Genomic DNA, 14,762 nt, shown 5'->3' on the forward strand with positions numbered 1-14,762 from the left:
CACTGCCTCTCCCACCCCTACTTTCCACTATGGTTGTTGTGAGGATGAGTTGGAGTACCCTAAGGCCCCCTTCCCCCTAATACTCGCTGGCTAAAGGTGGTGCCCCCGGCCATGCACCCCCCTTGACCTTTTTTGAATACCATTGTAGCTGTTCATGTTGATCTTTTTCCACGTCTTTTTGCCTTGCCCTCTCTGCTAATGGAGTTCTTCGCTGGCCATGAAGTCCGAGGCCCACTGCTTGCCCTCGTTGTCCCCTTCGCCTCCCCCGCCCCCCAACCTAGCAACACCACCATCCCCCCCCACCCACCATATAGGAGAGATGAAGTCCCCGCAGGTGGACAGCCTGCAGCTCCACCTGCAGGGCTCCAAACGGCCACTTGGAGTAGGAAATGCAATCTATAAAGCAGAATACTTGCAAATAAGACACATGCATACTTGTATATATGAATAGTTGCCTTCTCATGAGAAATACGACTACAAGGATATTAACCAAATATGTACTGAAAATAATGTTCATGCTTGGTTCAATTAATACAAATGCAAATTGAGTGTGACTGATGTCCATATCCGGCGTCAGTATAGAAGAATGTGGATAAAATATAAGCTTGGGAAAGTGAAAACGGTGTAAGAATGGAAAAGGGCTGTTGTTAGAAGGGTATCCTTGAATCTTGGATGGGTGAATACATGCACATATATACATATACATGCATACATAAGTACATACATGAATATGTATGTACACACAGAATCCATACATTCATGTGAGAATGGCAAAAGGATGTTGTTAGGAGGGTATCCTTGAATCTTGGATGAGTGAATACACACATATACGTACGTATATACATACATTTATAAATACATACATAATATATACATGCATACACATATAGTGATATATATACACATGCATACATGCATGCATCTTGCATGCATGCGTGCAAACATGCTTCCTATGTCTGTATATATATATATATATAAGTATATATATATGTATGTATGTGTGCTGGCAGGTGCTTGCATGCATGATAAATATGACCTTATTTACCCTCTTGGGAAGTTTATGCCACCTGGCATGCAGGTAGTTTATACCACTTGGCTTATTGGTAGCATGGAGGTGGTTTGAGAGCATCTGCTAATCATCTACTGATGAGTACCCAAATTCCTTGAAGCCATTTCACAGCCTGCCATTTCTTCTGATCCCGTTAGTACTCCTTTACCATTGGGCCTCTCTTGGAGGATTAGACTCTGAAAGACCCTCTAAGCCATATGTTGTTCTCTTCGCAGAGTCTCCTTCTAACTCTCAAAGAATGATAAACAAAATTTACTTAATTGTTACTCAAGTGAATTTAGCAACTTGGGTTCCTTCAGAATAGCTCAAGTAGATGAAGCCATAAGTGCTTTTCAAAAGACAAAAAGCATTGCTTCATTTTACAATGGGATGCAGAAGATTTATAAAAAAAAAAAAAAAAATCTTGCTCTGGCATTTCATAGGTGAAACCTAGAGAAATTTGAATATTGCTGAAAGTTCCATAAAAACAAATTAGGGTGATCATGGCTTGTACCACATTTATATTTTTCAATGTCTTTATTAAATTATCCATGTCCCACTACCAAATACTTTTTAGAAAAATTATTGCTTTAATTTTTAACATGAATATAATTTTGCGGGGATGAATTTTGTAGTGATAGGGACAGTACAGTCGCCTCATTTATGGGACCATCAACGCGAACAAGGAGGCTTTCTGTCAGGTAGATTAACAGCCACTGGGTTTTACATGCACACGCTGAAGAAAAGATCGTACGTCCGACTGATCCGAACAGAGCACAGTAAAATTTAAAAAATTTTTGATTCATATACGATCTAATCAAAATCCGATTCCAATCATAATCATATTCAGATCAATCATATATTTAGATTAAAAAAATATATAAATAATTTAAATCAGAATATTAAGATGATCACATCATCTTGCACGGATAGAAAAACTCCACAGTCCGATAATTCGTAGATTCAAGATTCACTGCGGAGCCACGCACGTGTACGATTTTTACAGATATCCACTCGGACTCAGACTAGGACGCTGTCTCCATCTTTGATTCTTCTACTCCTAGACGAATCTGTAAACTCCTGAATCAACCTTGAATCTGATCTCTGACAGGATTCTGATCAGTGCTTGATTGCAGCCTTCTTATTTTTCCACGTAGATCGGACGAATCTCAACACTTCGAGTCTACCAGATGGAATGTCCAACACCTTTGGATATGAGAGAGGATCAGAGAGAAAAGTGGAGATGGCGTGGAGAAGAGGAGAGGAGGCGTGGAGACTTTGTTATGATGAGCACTAGTGTCAAACCATTTGATAGGAGCCCTTTTATAGACATTTGATCGGATCAAATGCCTTAAAGCAGAAGGACTTTGCTAAGGCACCACTCCATCTGATTTCTCCTCTCAGTTTGTTGCACAAAATCACCAAGAAATTTAGATGTGGCGAGTGCAAGGGATAAGGATTGTTGTCGCCCAAGTCAATCCTTTTCGATCCGAATTCAAATGCTTCAAATTCAAATCCAAATTCGAATACTTCAAATTCAAATCCGAATTCAAATATAAATTTAAATTCAGATATAGCCACATTCTTCTTATCCTTATCATCTCAAATTAAATTTGAATTCTTCAAATTCAGATGAGCTTTATCCCTATCCTTTCTCCCTATCCACAAGGTGGTGCTCCTTTTGATCTCATCCATTTGGGGCGTCCATCTAATCTCTCCCAAATATTTCACGTAGAAAAGTCGGATGCCAATCTAATCTCTCCTATACCATAAAAAATCATCAGTAAAGATTATGAAGTAGGAATAACCGCCTCTGGCTGGTACATCGAATGGGCCGCACATACCTGAATGCACCAGAGTAAGTATCTCTGTGGTCCTTTTTTCAATTGTGTCCTATAAAGAGGAGCTTGGTCATTGTTCCTTAAAAGCATGATTCACAGATCAGATATGACTCGAAAGTCAATGAATCCAAAAGTCTAATTTTCTCTAGTCTGTTAATCATATCTTCTCTTATATGATCTAGCCTTAGGTGCCACAGGTACTTTTGGTTAACTTTATCTGTAGGTTGTTTAGATCCTACAACATTTACATTTTGCTCGATACAGTTCACAGATGTATCGACATGTAACTGAAAGAGACCATTAATAAGGAAACCATACTTTTAATTTTATTATTTTTAAAATAAATATTACAGTGTTCTTTATAAAAATTAATTACAAAATCATCTTACATTAAGCAAGAGATAGAAATTAGATCCTGCTCACAGTAGGTACAAAATAACAGTCTCTTAAAAATAAAATATTTTCTAACGATAGTCGAAGAGAATATATCCTCATGGACACAGCAGCAATCTTTGCTCCATTTCCGACACGTAGAGTCATTTCTCCTTCCCTTAGTCTCTTTCTATCCTCAAGACCCTACAAAGAAGCATACAGATGAGCACTAGATCCAGAATCAAGCATCCAACTAGATGCAGAAGAAACTATTAGATTTGTTTCTATAACGAGCATACCTTCAGAAGATCTACTTTCTCTTTTATTCTTCAGACTCGTCAGGTAAGCTGGGCAGTTTCGTTCCCAGTGGCCGTCCTTGTTGCAGTAGAAACACTTCCTTTTTTCAATGGTCTTCTTCTTTGGAACCACCTTCTTCGGCTTGTTCTCTACTTTCTGCTTCTTCATAGGTTTCTTCTTCCTAGTAGACTTTCTTTTGGAAGAAGTCTGCTCCACAGCAAGAACAGAACCCTTTGAACTCTTCAAGGTACCTTCAGTGGTCACCAGCATGTTGACCAATTCAGCAATAGTGCACTGGATCTTATTCATATGGAAGTTTACTATAAACTGCATATATGAATCAATTAGAGATTACAGAATGATGTCAATCTGCAACTCTTTATCTATGACATGCCGAACTTCTCAAGCTCCTCTAGGTCCTTAATCATTATTAGACAATGTTCATGGACCGACCGCCCATCATACATTTTCACCTTGAAGAGTCACTTGGACACTTCGTAGCGAGCTATGTAGCTCTGCTCACCATACAACTCTTATAGGTGAGTCGGTATCTGCCTAGCGATCTTCATGTCTTCGTGTTGGCGCTGTAACTCGTTAGACATCGAGGCCAACATGTAACATCTGACATTATTATCATCGTCCAACCACTTCTCATGAGACACTCTCTGATCAATAGTTGGACGGGCTGAAAGAGGTGCAAGATCCTGGTCAAGTATAGAGGCTATCTTCTTGGAACTCAAAATGATCTTAAGATTCCATAGTCAATCCTTAAAATTTGGTTCGGTTAATTGGTTAGTCTCTAGGACACTACAACAAAACAAGTTATTAGCGATGAAAATTTTTCATCGCTAATAACCTATTTTCGTCGTAAATAATTATTAACGATAAAATTTTTATTGCTAATATTTCATCATTAATAATCATGTCATTGATAATATTTTACGATGAAAAAAAATTTCATTGTAAATAATCGTTTATTTGCGATGAAAAATTTTCATCGTTAAAAAATTTTATTTTCTCAAAAACTATTTACGACAAAAATTTTAGTCATAAAAAAAATATTTGCGACAAAATTTAACATCACTGATAAATAATAGATTAATAATAATAAAAATATTTTTATTGCTATTAATTTAATTAAATATTTTCTTTTAAAATCAAATTTTTAAAAATTTTTAGCGATGAAAATATTTTCATCACTAATAAGCACATTTGCGATGAAAATTTTATGTCGTTATTAACTTAATTAAAAATATTTATAAAAATTAAATTAAAAATATTAGTGATGAAAATTTTTCATCGTAAATATCCTTATTAGCGATGAAAATATTTTCATTGCTATTAATTTAATATAAAATTTTAATATTTTTAAATTTATTAAAAATTTTATTTACGACCAATCTTTCATCATAGTAAAATATTTTTGACGACCAATATTTTATTGAGAATAATTTCATCGCTAATAATTTATAAATATTTTTTTTAAAAAATAATTTATGAATATATATTTTTAATTTATATTTATAATATTTTTTATAAAATAAAAATAAAAAATTTACATAATAAACTCATAAATAAATTTTATTATTTTATTATATTAAATTAAAATTATAAGAAGTTTGAAATAAAAATAAAAAACTACATAAAGAGACTGTCAAGTGTCGGCATCTGCAGAAGGAGAATGAGCTGGGAAAGGAAAGCGCTCAAAAAGCTTGGATCGGCCTGCTGCAGCCTCATCAGTTGTATCGTCCGCTTCATCTGCGCCATCTGCTCCATCATCTGGATTTAGAGCTACTAATGCTCGTCGACGCATGCAGCCAACTCATGAGCTCATTGTCGATCCTCAGTAGCCTACCTCTGTACCTCCGTCAGTCGAGCATCATGGTAGTATGGATGTCAGTCTTAGATGAGCATGAGGATGAGAGAGCAGTGATCTCATACCCTAGACCCCTAACATAACAGGATCTCATACCAAGCATCTGATCACAGATCTCACTATCTGTGGGTGCGGTCAAGCCCTCAGAGGTAGACTAGGATCTCATGTTTGTCATACGGTTCTGAAAATTAAAATTATAGTTATTTTAATTTTATAAAAAAAATTAGACTGTGAATGAAAAAATAATTGAAAAAATTTATAAAGAGCTCCTGGCTCCCCATCATCCACCCTCTGACCGTCGCTGGTGGGTCCGCTAGTAGATATCGATCCTACTAGGAAGCTCGTCACTCTCAGCATCTCTCTATAATTTGAGAATAATTAATTAAAAAAAATTTAAATAGCTAAAGAATTATATACTAATTAAAAATTACTTACCATCTGCTCCATGTGACGAGCGAACGACTTCGAACCACCATAATGCGATACGGTCTGTCTCACCCGATTTAAGACGTTCGGAACACATCCTCTCTGTACAGTTACCAGTCAAATTAGTAGATAACAAATTTAATTTAAGAATAAATGATTCAATAATTAAACTCAAAAAAAAAATTGGATGTCTCCAATGCTCTAGAGCGAGGTTCTTCAATAGACCTCACCCTCGCCTCACTACCGATGGAGACTGAGCTGAAACAACAATAAATAAATCATTAATATGATAGCTATCTAAATAAAAAAATTTAAATTTTATTACATAAAAAGAATAATAATATCACTCAAACCTGCCTCACTCGAATCTGTCTCACTGGACCTGCCAGTGTAGGACTTTCTGATGATGGAACTGGTACGGCAGTAGAAATCGATGAAGACGCCTCAGCCTCCGACGTAAACAGCGAACATAAATGTCATCATCTGTCTCCTAGTGCCATACATGTAATTTTTGACATATAAATAAATATAATATTAAATAATAATAATGAAAACTATAAGTATTTGAACATGCAATAAATATAAAATAAATTTATGCAATAAATATAAAATAAACTATAAGCAGTTGAGCATGCAAAATAATATTAACGCAAAATAATAACACGAAACCTAATCCCGAGGACTTGATGATTTTTTATTTTTTTCTAAAATAATTTTTACTTAAATTTTATTTTATAATTTTTTATTTTTTTAAATATTTTTTACCTAAAAATATTTTTTTTCTAAATAATTTTTTTCTGAACGAGCTTCAGACTCGACCTCCCATGGCCCCTACTCCCACGATGCTGGCGTCGTCACACACCCCGTACCATCCGGACCCGGCCACCACGAACCCCGCTCCTGTGATGCCGGTGCCAATTCCGTCACACACCCCGCACCATTCGGACCTGGCCTCCCACGGCCCCCGCTTTCACGGTGCTAGCACTGTCACAAACCCTGTGCCACCTGGATCAAATCCCGATCTAGATTTCAATCTGAATCGAGGTCTCGATCTGGATCCCGACCTCGATCCAATTCGGATCATAATTCAAATTTTATTTTATTAATCAAATAATAAAATATTTGATTAATATTTGATTTTTTTTATTTTTTTTCTTTTTTTTCTTTTTTTCTTTTTTTCTTTCTTTTTTTTCCCCCCTCCTTTCTCTCTTCCCTTCCTCCCTCCCCACCGTACAAACCCCTCCCCGCCACCGCCCCCTCCCCGGCCCCATCTCCGCCGGCGACAGCCTCCCCGACCCCGTCTCTGTCGCTGTCGACCGCCCCCTCCCCCATCCCATCCCCCCCAGCCCCATCCCGCGTGCCAATGCCCCAGACCCCCTCCCCGTCGGTCGACCCCCTTCCCGACCCCGTCTCCATCGCCGTAGGTCGCCCCCTTTTCGACCCCATCCCCCCCTCCGGCTCCATCCCGCCTCGCCTTCGTTTGGATCCCACCCCCTCCCCGACCCCATGGCGCCACCGGCGGCCCACGGCACCCCCCCTCGACAGACGGCTCTGCACCCTGGTGGCCCGATCAACAAAACAAAAAGGTTGAAAACCTTACCTCCGGTGGACGGCGAAAGGCGGGCACTGCGATCGGTGGATGTGGTCGGACAGCAGATGATGGTAATGGAGAGGGGCTTGCCGGCAGGAAGAGACAGAGTGGAGACAACGGAGAAAGGAGAGCTCAGGGAGAGGGAGAGAGATCAGGAAAAGAAGAGAGGGGGGGAATAAGGATTTCGTGCGATTTCACACGAAGAGACATCGATTTGACGTTGATTGAAAGGAGTATTAGCGATGCAATTTTTCGTTGCTAACAACGTTATTAGCGACGGAAGCTAATTTTTATCGCTAAAAATTCAAAAAAAAATTCTTCAATAAAAAAATTTTACCGCAAAAAAAAATTATTTGTGATAAAAAAAAATTTCATCACTAATAACATTATTAGCAATGGAAAAATAATTTTTGTCACTAATAATTTTTGTCAAAAAAAAATTTCTCTCATTTTCTCGCTAAAAAAATTTCCTTCCCACCAAAAATATTTTTTCGATAAAAAAATTTTGCTACAAAAAAAATTATTTACGATGAAAAAAATTTCATCGCTAAAAATATTATTAGCGATGAAAAAATAATTTTCATCGCTAATAATTCTCACCAAAAAAAAATTTCTCTATTTTTTCGCTAAAAAAATTTCCTTCCCACTAAAAAAATTTCTCTGGTAAAAAAAGTTTGCCATAAAAAAAATTATTTGGGATGAAAAAAATTTTTTGTCGCTAATAACATTATTACCGAAAGAAAAATAATTTTTATCGCTAATAATTTTTATCAAAAAAATTACCTTTATTTTCTAAAAAATTATTCATGATGAAAATAAAATATTTCATCATTAATTATCTTATTAGCAATGAAAAATATTTTTTGTTGCTAATAATTTCCATCAAAAAATAAAAAATTTATTTGTGATGAAAAATATTCATCATCAATAATGTTATGAGTAATGAAAACTAAAATTTTATTGCCAATAATTCTACGAAAAAAATAAAAAAATTTTTCATTAAAAATTTTTTTCCTCTTAAAAAAATTTTGTAAAAAAAATTATTTACGATGAAAACTAAATTTTAGTTGTTAATAATTTTATTAGCAACATAAATATAGTTTTTATTGAAAATAATTTTTGTAAAAAAAATTCTTCAATAATAATTTCATAAAATTTAATTTTAGATTTTTCTCACTAAGAAAATTTTCAATCCAAAAAATTTAACAACAAAAAATGATATTAAAAAAATATTCATGATAAAAAATAAAATATTAATAAAAAATTATATAAATAGTTAATTTATGATTTTTTAAAAAAAATTATATACATAAAAAAATTACGTACATAAAAAAAATTACGTAATCATATACCATCGAATGAGAATTACTCTTCTGCTGATACATTATAGATGTTAATTAACAATCAAACAATCATCGCATATCAATTAAGACCATGAATGCACTCTAGAACAATAATACTGAAGGACCCAGTAAAGGCCTTCTGCATACAGTTTAAAAGTATATGATATAATTTAATCAATCGAACAGTTAATAAAATTTTATTCTTTATCTAGTTGAAAGTTGATATTTTTTCTGAATCAAATTCTTTACGTTTAATTTTCTGAGACGATTTGCTCTTGGATCTTATAGACGGTTAATTCGGTTATGGATGAAGAATTTTATTGCATCATCCAACAAAGTCTGGATACTGAGAGAATATTTTTTTTTCAATATCAAAAATTATTTTTTTAAATTTATAATTTTTTAATTATTAATGATGAAATTATTTCATCATAAGTAATGAAGTATTTATGATGTTTTCTAGCATTTCATCACAAAAAATCTATAATTTTTATATTTTTAAATTTTTTATTTTTTTAAAAATATTAATGATGAAAATTTAATTTTTGTTATAAATAATTAATAATTAATATTTTTAATTTTTTTAAATATTAGCAATAAAATTTTTTTGTCATAAATAATTGAGATCTAATATCATATTTTAACGTATAAAGATCAAGTACCACGTGAATAACTTTTTGTAGATCATCTTTTAACATATAAAGATCCAGTATCATCTCTTTTTTATGTTCTTGGGCAGATATAAGGTATTTGTACTTTATTACCTTTGGTCAGTTCATAGAACCAACAATCTATGCAAAATTGAGCAATGAGACAGATTCAGAAAAACTTAGAGATGAAAGTATTATCGTAAATAATGATCAATTTTTGATTTTTTTATCATAAATAATAAATTATTTATGATAAAAAATATTTTTTCATCGCAAACACTAAGTTATTTAGGATGTAATATTTTCGTCACAAATAATCCATAGTTTTTATATTTTTTAAATTTTTTATTTTTTTCAAATATTAGCGATGAAAATTTTTCATCGTAAATAGTAGAGTATTGATGACGAAAACTAGCTTTTCATCGTCAATACTCAAGTATTTGTGATGTAATATTTTTGTCATTAATAATTTATATTTTTTAAATTTTTAAAATTTTTTAATTTTTTTATATATTAGCGATGAAAAATTTTCATCATAAATAATTAGATATTTATCATGAAAAGTCACTTTCTGTCATAAATACTCTACTATTTGTGACGTAATATTTTCATCATAAATAATCTATAATTTTTAGATTTTTAAAATTTTTTATTTTTTCATGTATTAGTGATGAAAAATTTTCATCATAAATAATGAGGTATTTGCGATGAAAATTTAGTTTTCGTTGTCAATACTCCATTATTTATGACGTAATATTTTTGTCATAAATAATCTATAATTTTTAAATTTTTAAATTTTTTATTTTTTTAAATATTAGTGATGATAAATTTTTATCGTAAATAATTGATATTTACAATGAAAATTTAGTTTTTGTTGCCAATACTCCATTATTTATGATGTAATATTTTCATCGTAAATAATCTATAATTTTTAAATTTTTAAAATTTTTATTTTTTTCAAATATTAACAATAAAAATTTTTCATCGTAAATAATGAAGTATTGATGATGAAAAATAACTTTCTATCACCAATACTCTAGTATTTATGATGTAATATTTTCATCATAAATAATCTATAATTTTTAAATTTTTAAATTTTTTTATTTTTTCTCACATATTAGCGATGACAAACTTTCATCATAAATAATGAGGTATTTATGATGAAAATTTAATTTTTATTGTCAATACTTCATTATTTATGATGTAATATTTTCATCATAAATAATTTTTAATTTTTAAATTTTTAAAATTTTTAATTTTTTTTAAATATTAGTGACAAAAATTTTTCATCATAAATAATCAGTATTTGCGATAAAAAATGAATTTTCATCGTAAATACTTATATTATTTACGATGAAACTATTTTTATCATAAATATTTAAAAATTTAAAATTAAAATAAATATTTATTATTTATGATAATTAATTTTATTATAAATAATAGATATTTATGATAAAAAAAATTCATCACAAATATGAAGCTATTTACGATGAAAATTAATTTTCATCATAAATATTTTATTATTAGTGATGAATTTAATTTGTCATCATAAATAGTCTTATTAGTGATGAAAATATTTCTGTCGTCAGTAAATTCATCGCAAAAACTCTCTTTTCTTGTAGTGGAATCCGGGCAAGAGGATTTGAAGCAATCATTTCCTACAAAGAGATGAAGGTTCTAATTAGATTTGCAATTGACTTAATTAATTTATTTTAGAAATTTTATTTTAAAAATAAATTTGGGCTTCTATTATTTTTTTGGATCCTTTATACTCTCCGGATAGAGAAACGAAAACCTCCGCGATGAAGAATTTTTAGTGGGTGCTGCAGTCTCATCGATTGACTCACCATCTCACCTAACAGTTATTGATGATGGGTCAGTCGATAAATGGATAACTTTTGTCCAATATTTCTCTAAATATGTTGCAGCTAATCTCGGTCTCTAATTCATGAAGCCTCATCATGTCCGAAATATTGACCCACTCATTAGTTAAATCAGACTCACCGTTTACGCAAATGGAGTCATCATTGGGTCCTTCACCGTGTCCGCAATATTGAGTCCAACCCTATCTCTATCTCGCAATATCTCATGTCAATAGCGTGGTTGCATCTTTCGGTGCAACTGAATTACTGTGACTAGCCAAGAACAATCAATCCCGAGAAGGATCCACACAATTATAATAGTGAAAGACCGCTAGATTTAATATTTAATAGGAAGATTTGGATTTAAGTCTTATTCTTAATTACTTATAACTATTATGACTAATCTAGTGGCATGGACAAGCTCGAATCATTAAGCAACCTAATTCAAAACTAAATCAAGCAAGTTGGCCAGATAAATATGATCGTTGGGAGGGTTACAGATGCTTGCCCTAGACATCATTTGTTCATGGCCAGGTAAGCATGATTCTAATTAAAAATTATGATCGAGACTTATCTTAGACACCAATTGATCAATTAGAATCGAATACATTAGTCTAGACTTGGACTCGAGCCACTGAGATAAATTACATCTTTTAGTTGATCGAAAATATATGGCTGTTAATCAATTTGACCAATCTGCAACTATTAGATTGGTCATGAGCACACTTGATCCAATCCTAGTCAACTTTTGATTCGGTTTGATCAACCACTCAAAACTAAACCTAATTGAGCTACCCACACCCATAATCTTATATTTTATGCAATAAAATTTGATCTTAAATTCTTAATTTTAGATCTCTTAATTTCATATCTTAATTATTAATTAAGTGCATTATGAATATGGATTTAGTTTAGATGTCAAAATAATTTCAGATCTAAATAATTTTTAATAATATATCTGATATAAAATTAATTCATACAAAACTACATAAAATTTTAGATTTTTAATTCTAAATTTTAAATCTTTAGAGTTTATGTTTAGATTTTTAATTCATAATTATAGATCTAAAATTTTACATACAAAATAAAAAAAAAAATTTTGCTATTCTTCTTCATAAGATATCACAAGCGGCACCCCTACACGTCATAAGAGAATCCATCGATGGAACAAAAGAGAGACTTTAATCTCTGCTTCCTCTTATGATCGGATGGCCATGGTGATGTATCTATTTTGAATACTAGGCTACTAAGATATCAAATTAAATGTACATATCACATATATATCAAATCTAAACATCTCATACTTCACATAAAATCAGATTGTAACCACAATGTTCAGATCTATGCATCTCATGCAATATAACAATTATATTAAGTTTTATGCACTTAATTAGATTATTGATTTTTAATCTTCTAATATTAAGTTTCAGATCTAATCATAACTTTCAAATTAAACATAAAAATCAGTCCTAATAAAAGCATAAAATTTAGATCTAATTTAAAATATGCTGATCATATCAAAAAGCTGAAATCTAGATCTAATCTAATTTTAGATTCATGTATAAATCAGATCTAATTGATTTTAATTCAAATCTAAACACAACTCAGATCTAATCTGATTTAGATCTAATCTTAATCTTAGATGCATAATCTCTAGAACCTGACTCTGATACCAGCTGAAGGAAAGACCGCACACCTGATCGATCAAAACAGGATGCAACAAAATTCAAAAATTTTTCAATCCAACGTGCAATCCGATCGAGATCTGATCTCGATCATAGCCAAATTGATCATGCATTTAGATTAAGAGAAAATAAAGATTTAAACAATTCAAATCAAAATATTAAGATGATCACATCACCTTGTAAGGGTAGAAGAACTTCGCAGTCCGATGATCCATGGATTCGAGGTTCGCTGTTGAGCCACGCACGTGTCCGACCTCTACAGATATCCACTCGGGCTCAGACTAGAATGCTCTTTTCATTTTTTATTTGTCTACTCCTAGATGAATCTGCAAGCTTCTGGATTAGTCTTGAATCTGATCTCTGACAGGATTTCGATCAATGCTCGATCGTAGTCTTTTTGTTTCTTCGCATAGATCGGATGGATCTCGACACTTCAAAACTACCAGATGGAATGTCCAACACCTTTGGATGTGGGAGACGATCAAAGATCAGAGAGGAGAGTGGAGATGGTGTGGAGAAGAGAAAAGAAAGTGTGGAGACTTTGTTATGATGAGCACTAGTGTCAAACCGTTTGACAGGGATCCTTTTATAGATATTTGATCGGATCGAATGCCTTAAAGCAGAAGGACTCTGCTAAGGCACCGCCCCATCTAATTTCTCCCCTCATTTTGTCATACAAAATCACCTAGAAATTCAGATGTGGCGAGTGCAAGGGGCAAAGGTTGTTGTCGTCCAAGTCAATCATCTCAGATTCGCATTCGAATCCGAATTCAAATCTGAATTTAAATTCAGATATAGCCACCTCCTTCTTATCCTTATCATCTCAAATTAAATTTGAACTCTTTAAATTTAGATAAACTATATCCCTATCCTTTTTCCCTCTCCACAAGGTGGTGCCCCTTTTGATCTCATCGATTTGGGGCATCCCATCTAATCTCTCCCGAATATTTCACGTAGAAAAATGGGGCACCAACTATTGGCATCCCGATCTTTTAATTCTTACATGGAAGGCTTTACAGACTCCAACTCTTATTGTCCTAATGAGCTTGTTTAGATTTGGTTAGATCCTATCGAATAGGAAATCCAAATCAGGTAGGAGAGAATGGGTTTAACCGTGTGCTAGCATAGCTTCCTTAAATCCAAAGCTAAGACTTAATTCATCCTAATCCAACTAGACTACATCTAGTCCAATTGTGCAATCCTAGACTAAAATTCTTGTTTGTGTGACCTTATAGGTCTAATTCTGTCTGATAGTGAGATATGTTGTGATTTCTACAACAACATTATTAAAAAAATTTTGATGGATTGAAATTCTTTTTTAAAATAATTTTTAATTAGTCTCATAATTTACTATTGATATCTAGCAATATATAGTGGCAATCCAGCAGAACTGAATGATGAACCTCTAGGTACAGTTATCGTGTGATTTAGTTCTTCTATCGTGAGTCCCGATAAGACATAGTTTAAGAATAACTCATCAAATCTAATTCTTGTCATATGCTAGAATCAATTGACTCGAGTCCAATGTGAAACATAATAGAAATATCTTTCTATTTTTCACATTGCCATGGTCATAGGCTTTAGGACTCAGTCTCATAATCTACATAGGACTACTGCTTATCTATCGAAGTCGATAGATTCCATCTTGATGCACACCCTATTCTTACAATGAGTCTACTGCAGCCACTTACACCTCAAGGCTCCATATGGCTAAGAGACCGAGTTATGATATAGTCAAACTACAGCAATCTCACTGTGAACAGTCGAGGCA

This window comes from Elaeis guineensis, chromosome 5 (assembly GCF_000442705.2).
Source record: "Elaeis guineensis isolate ETL-2024a chromosome 5, EG11, whole genome shotgun sequence".
Lineage (NCBI taxonomy): Eukaryota > Viridiplantae > Streptophyta > Magnoliopsida > Arecales > Arecaceae > Elaeis > Elaeis guineensis.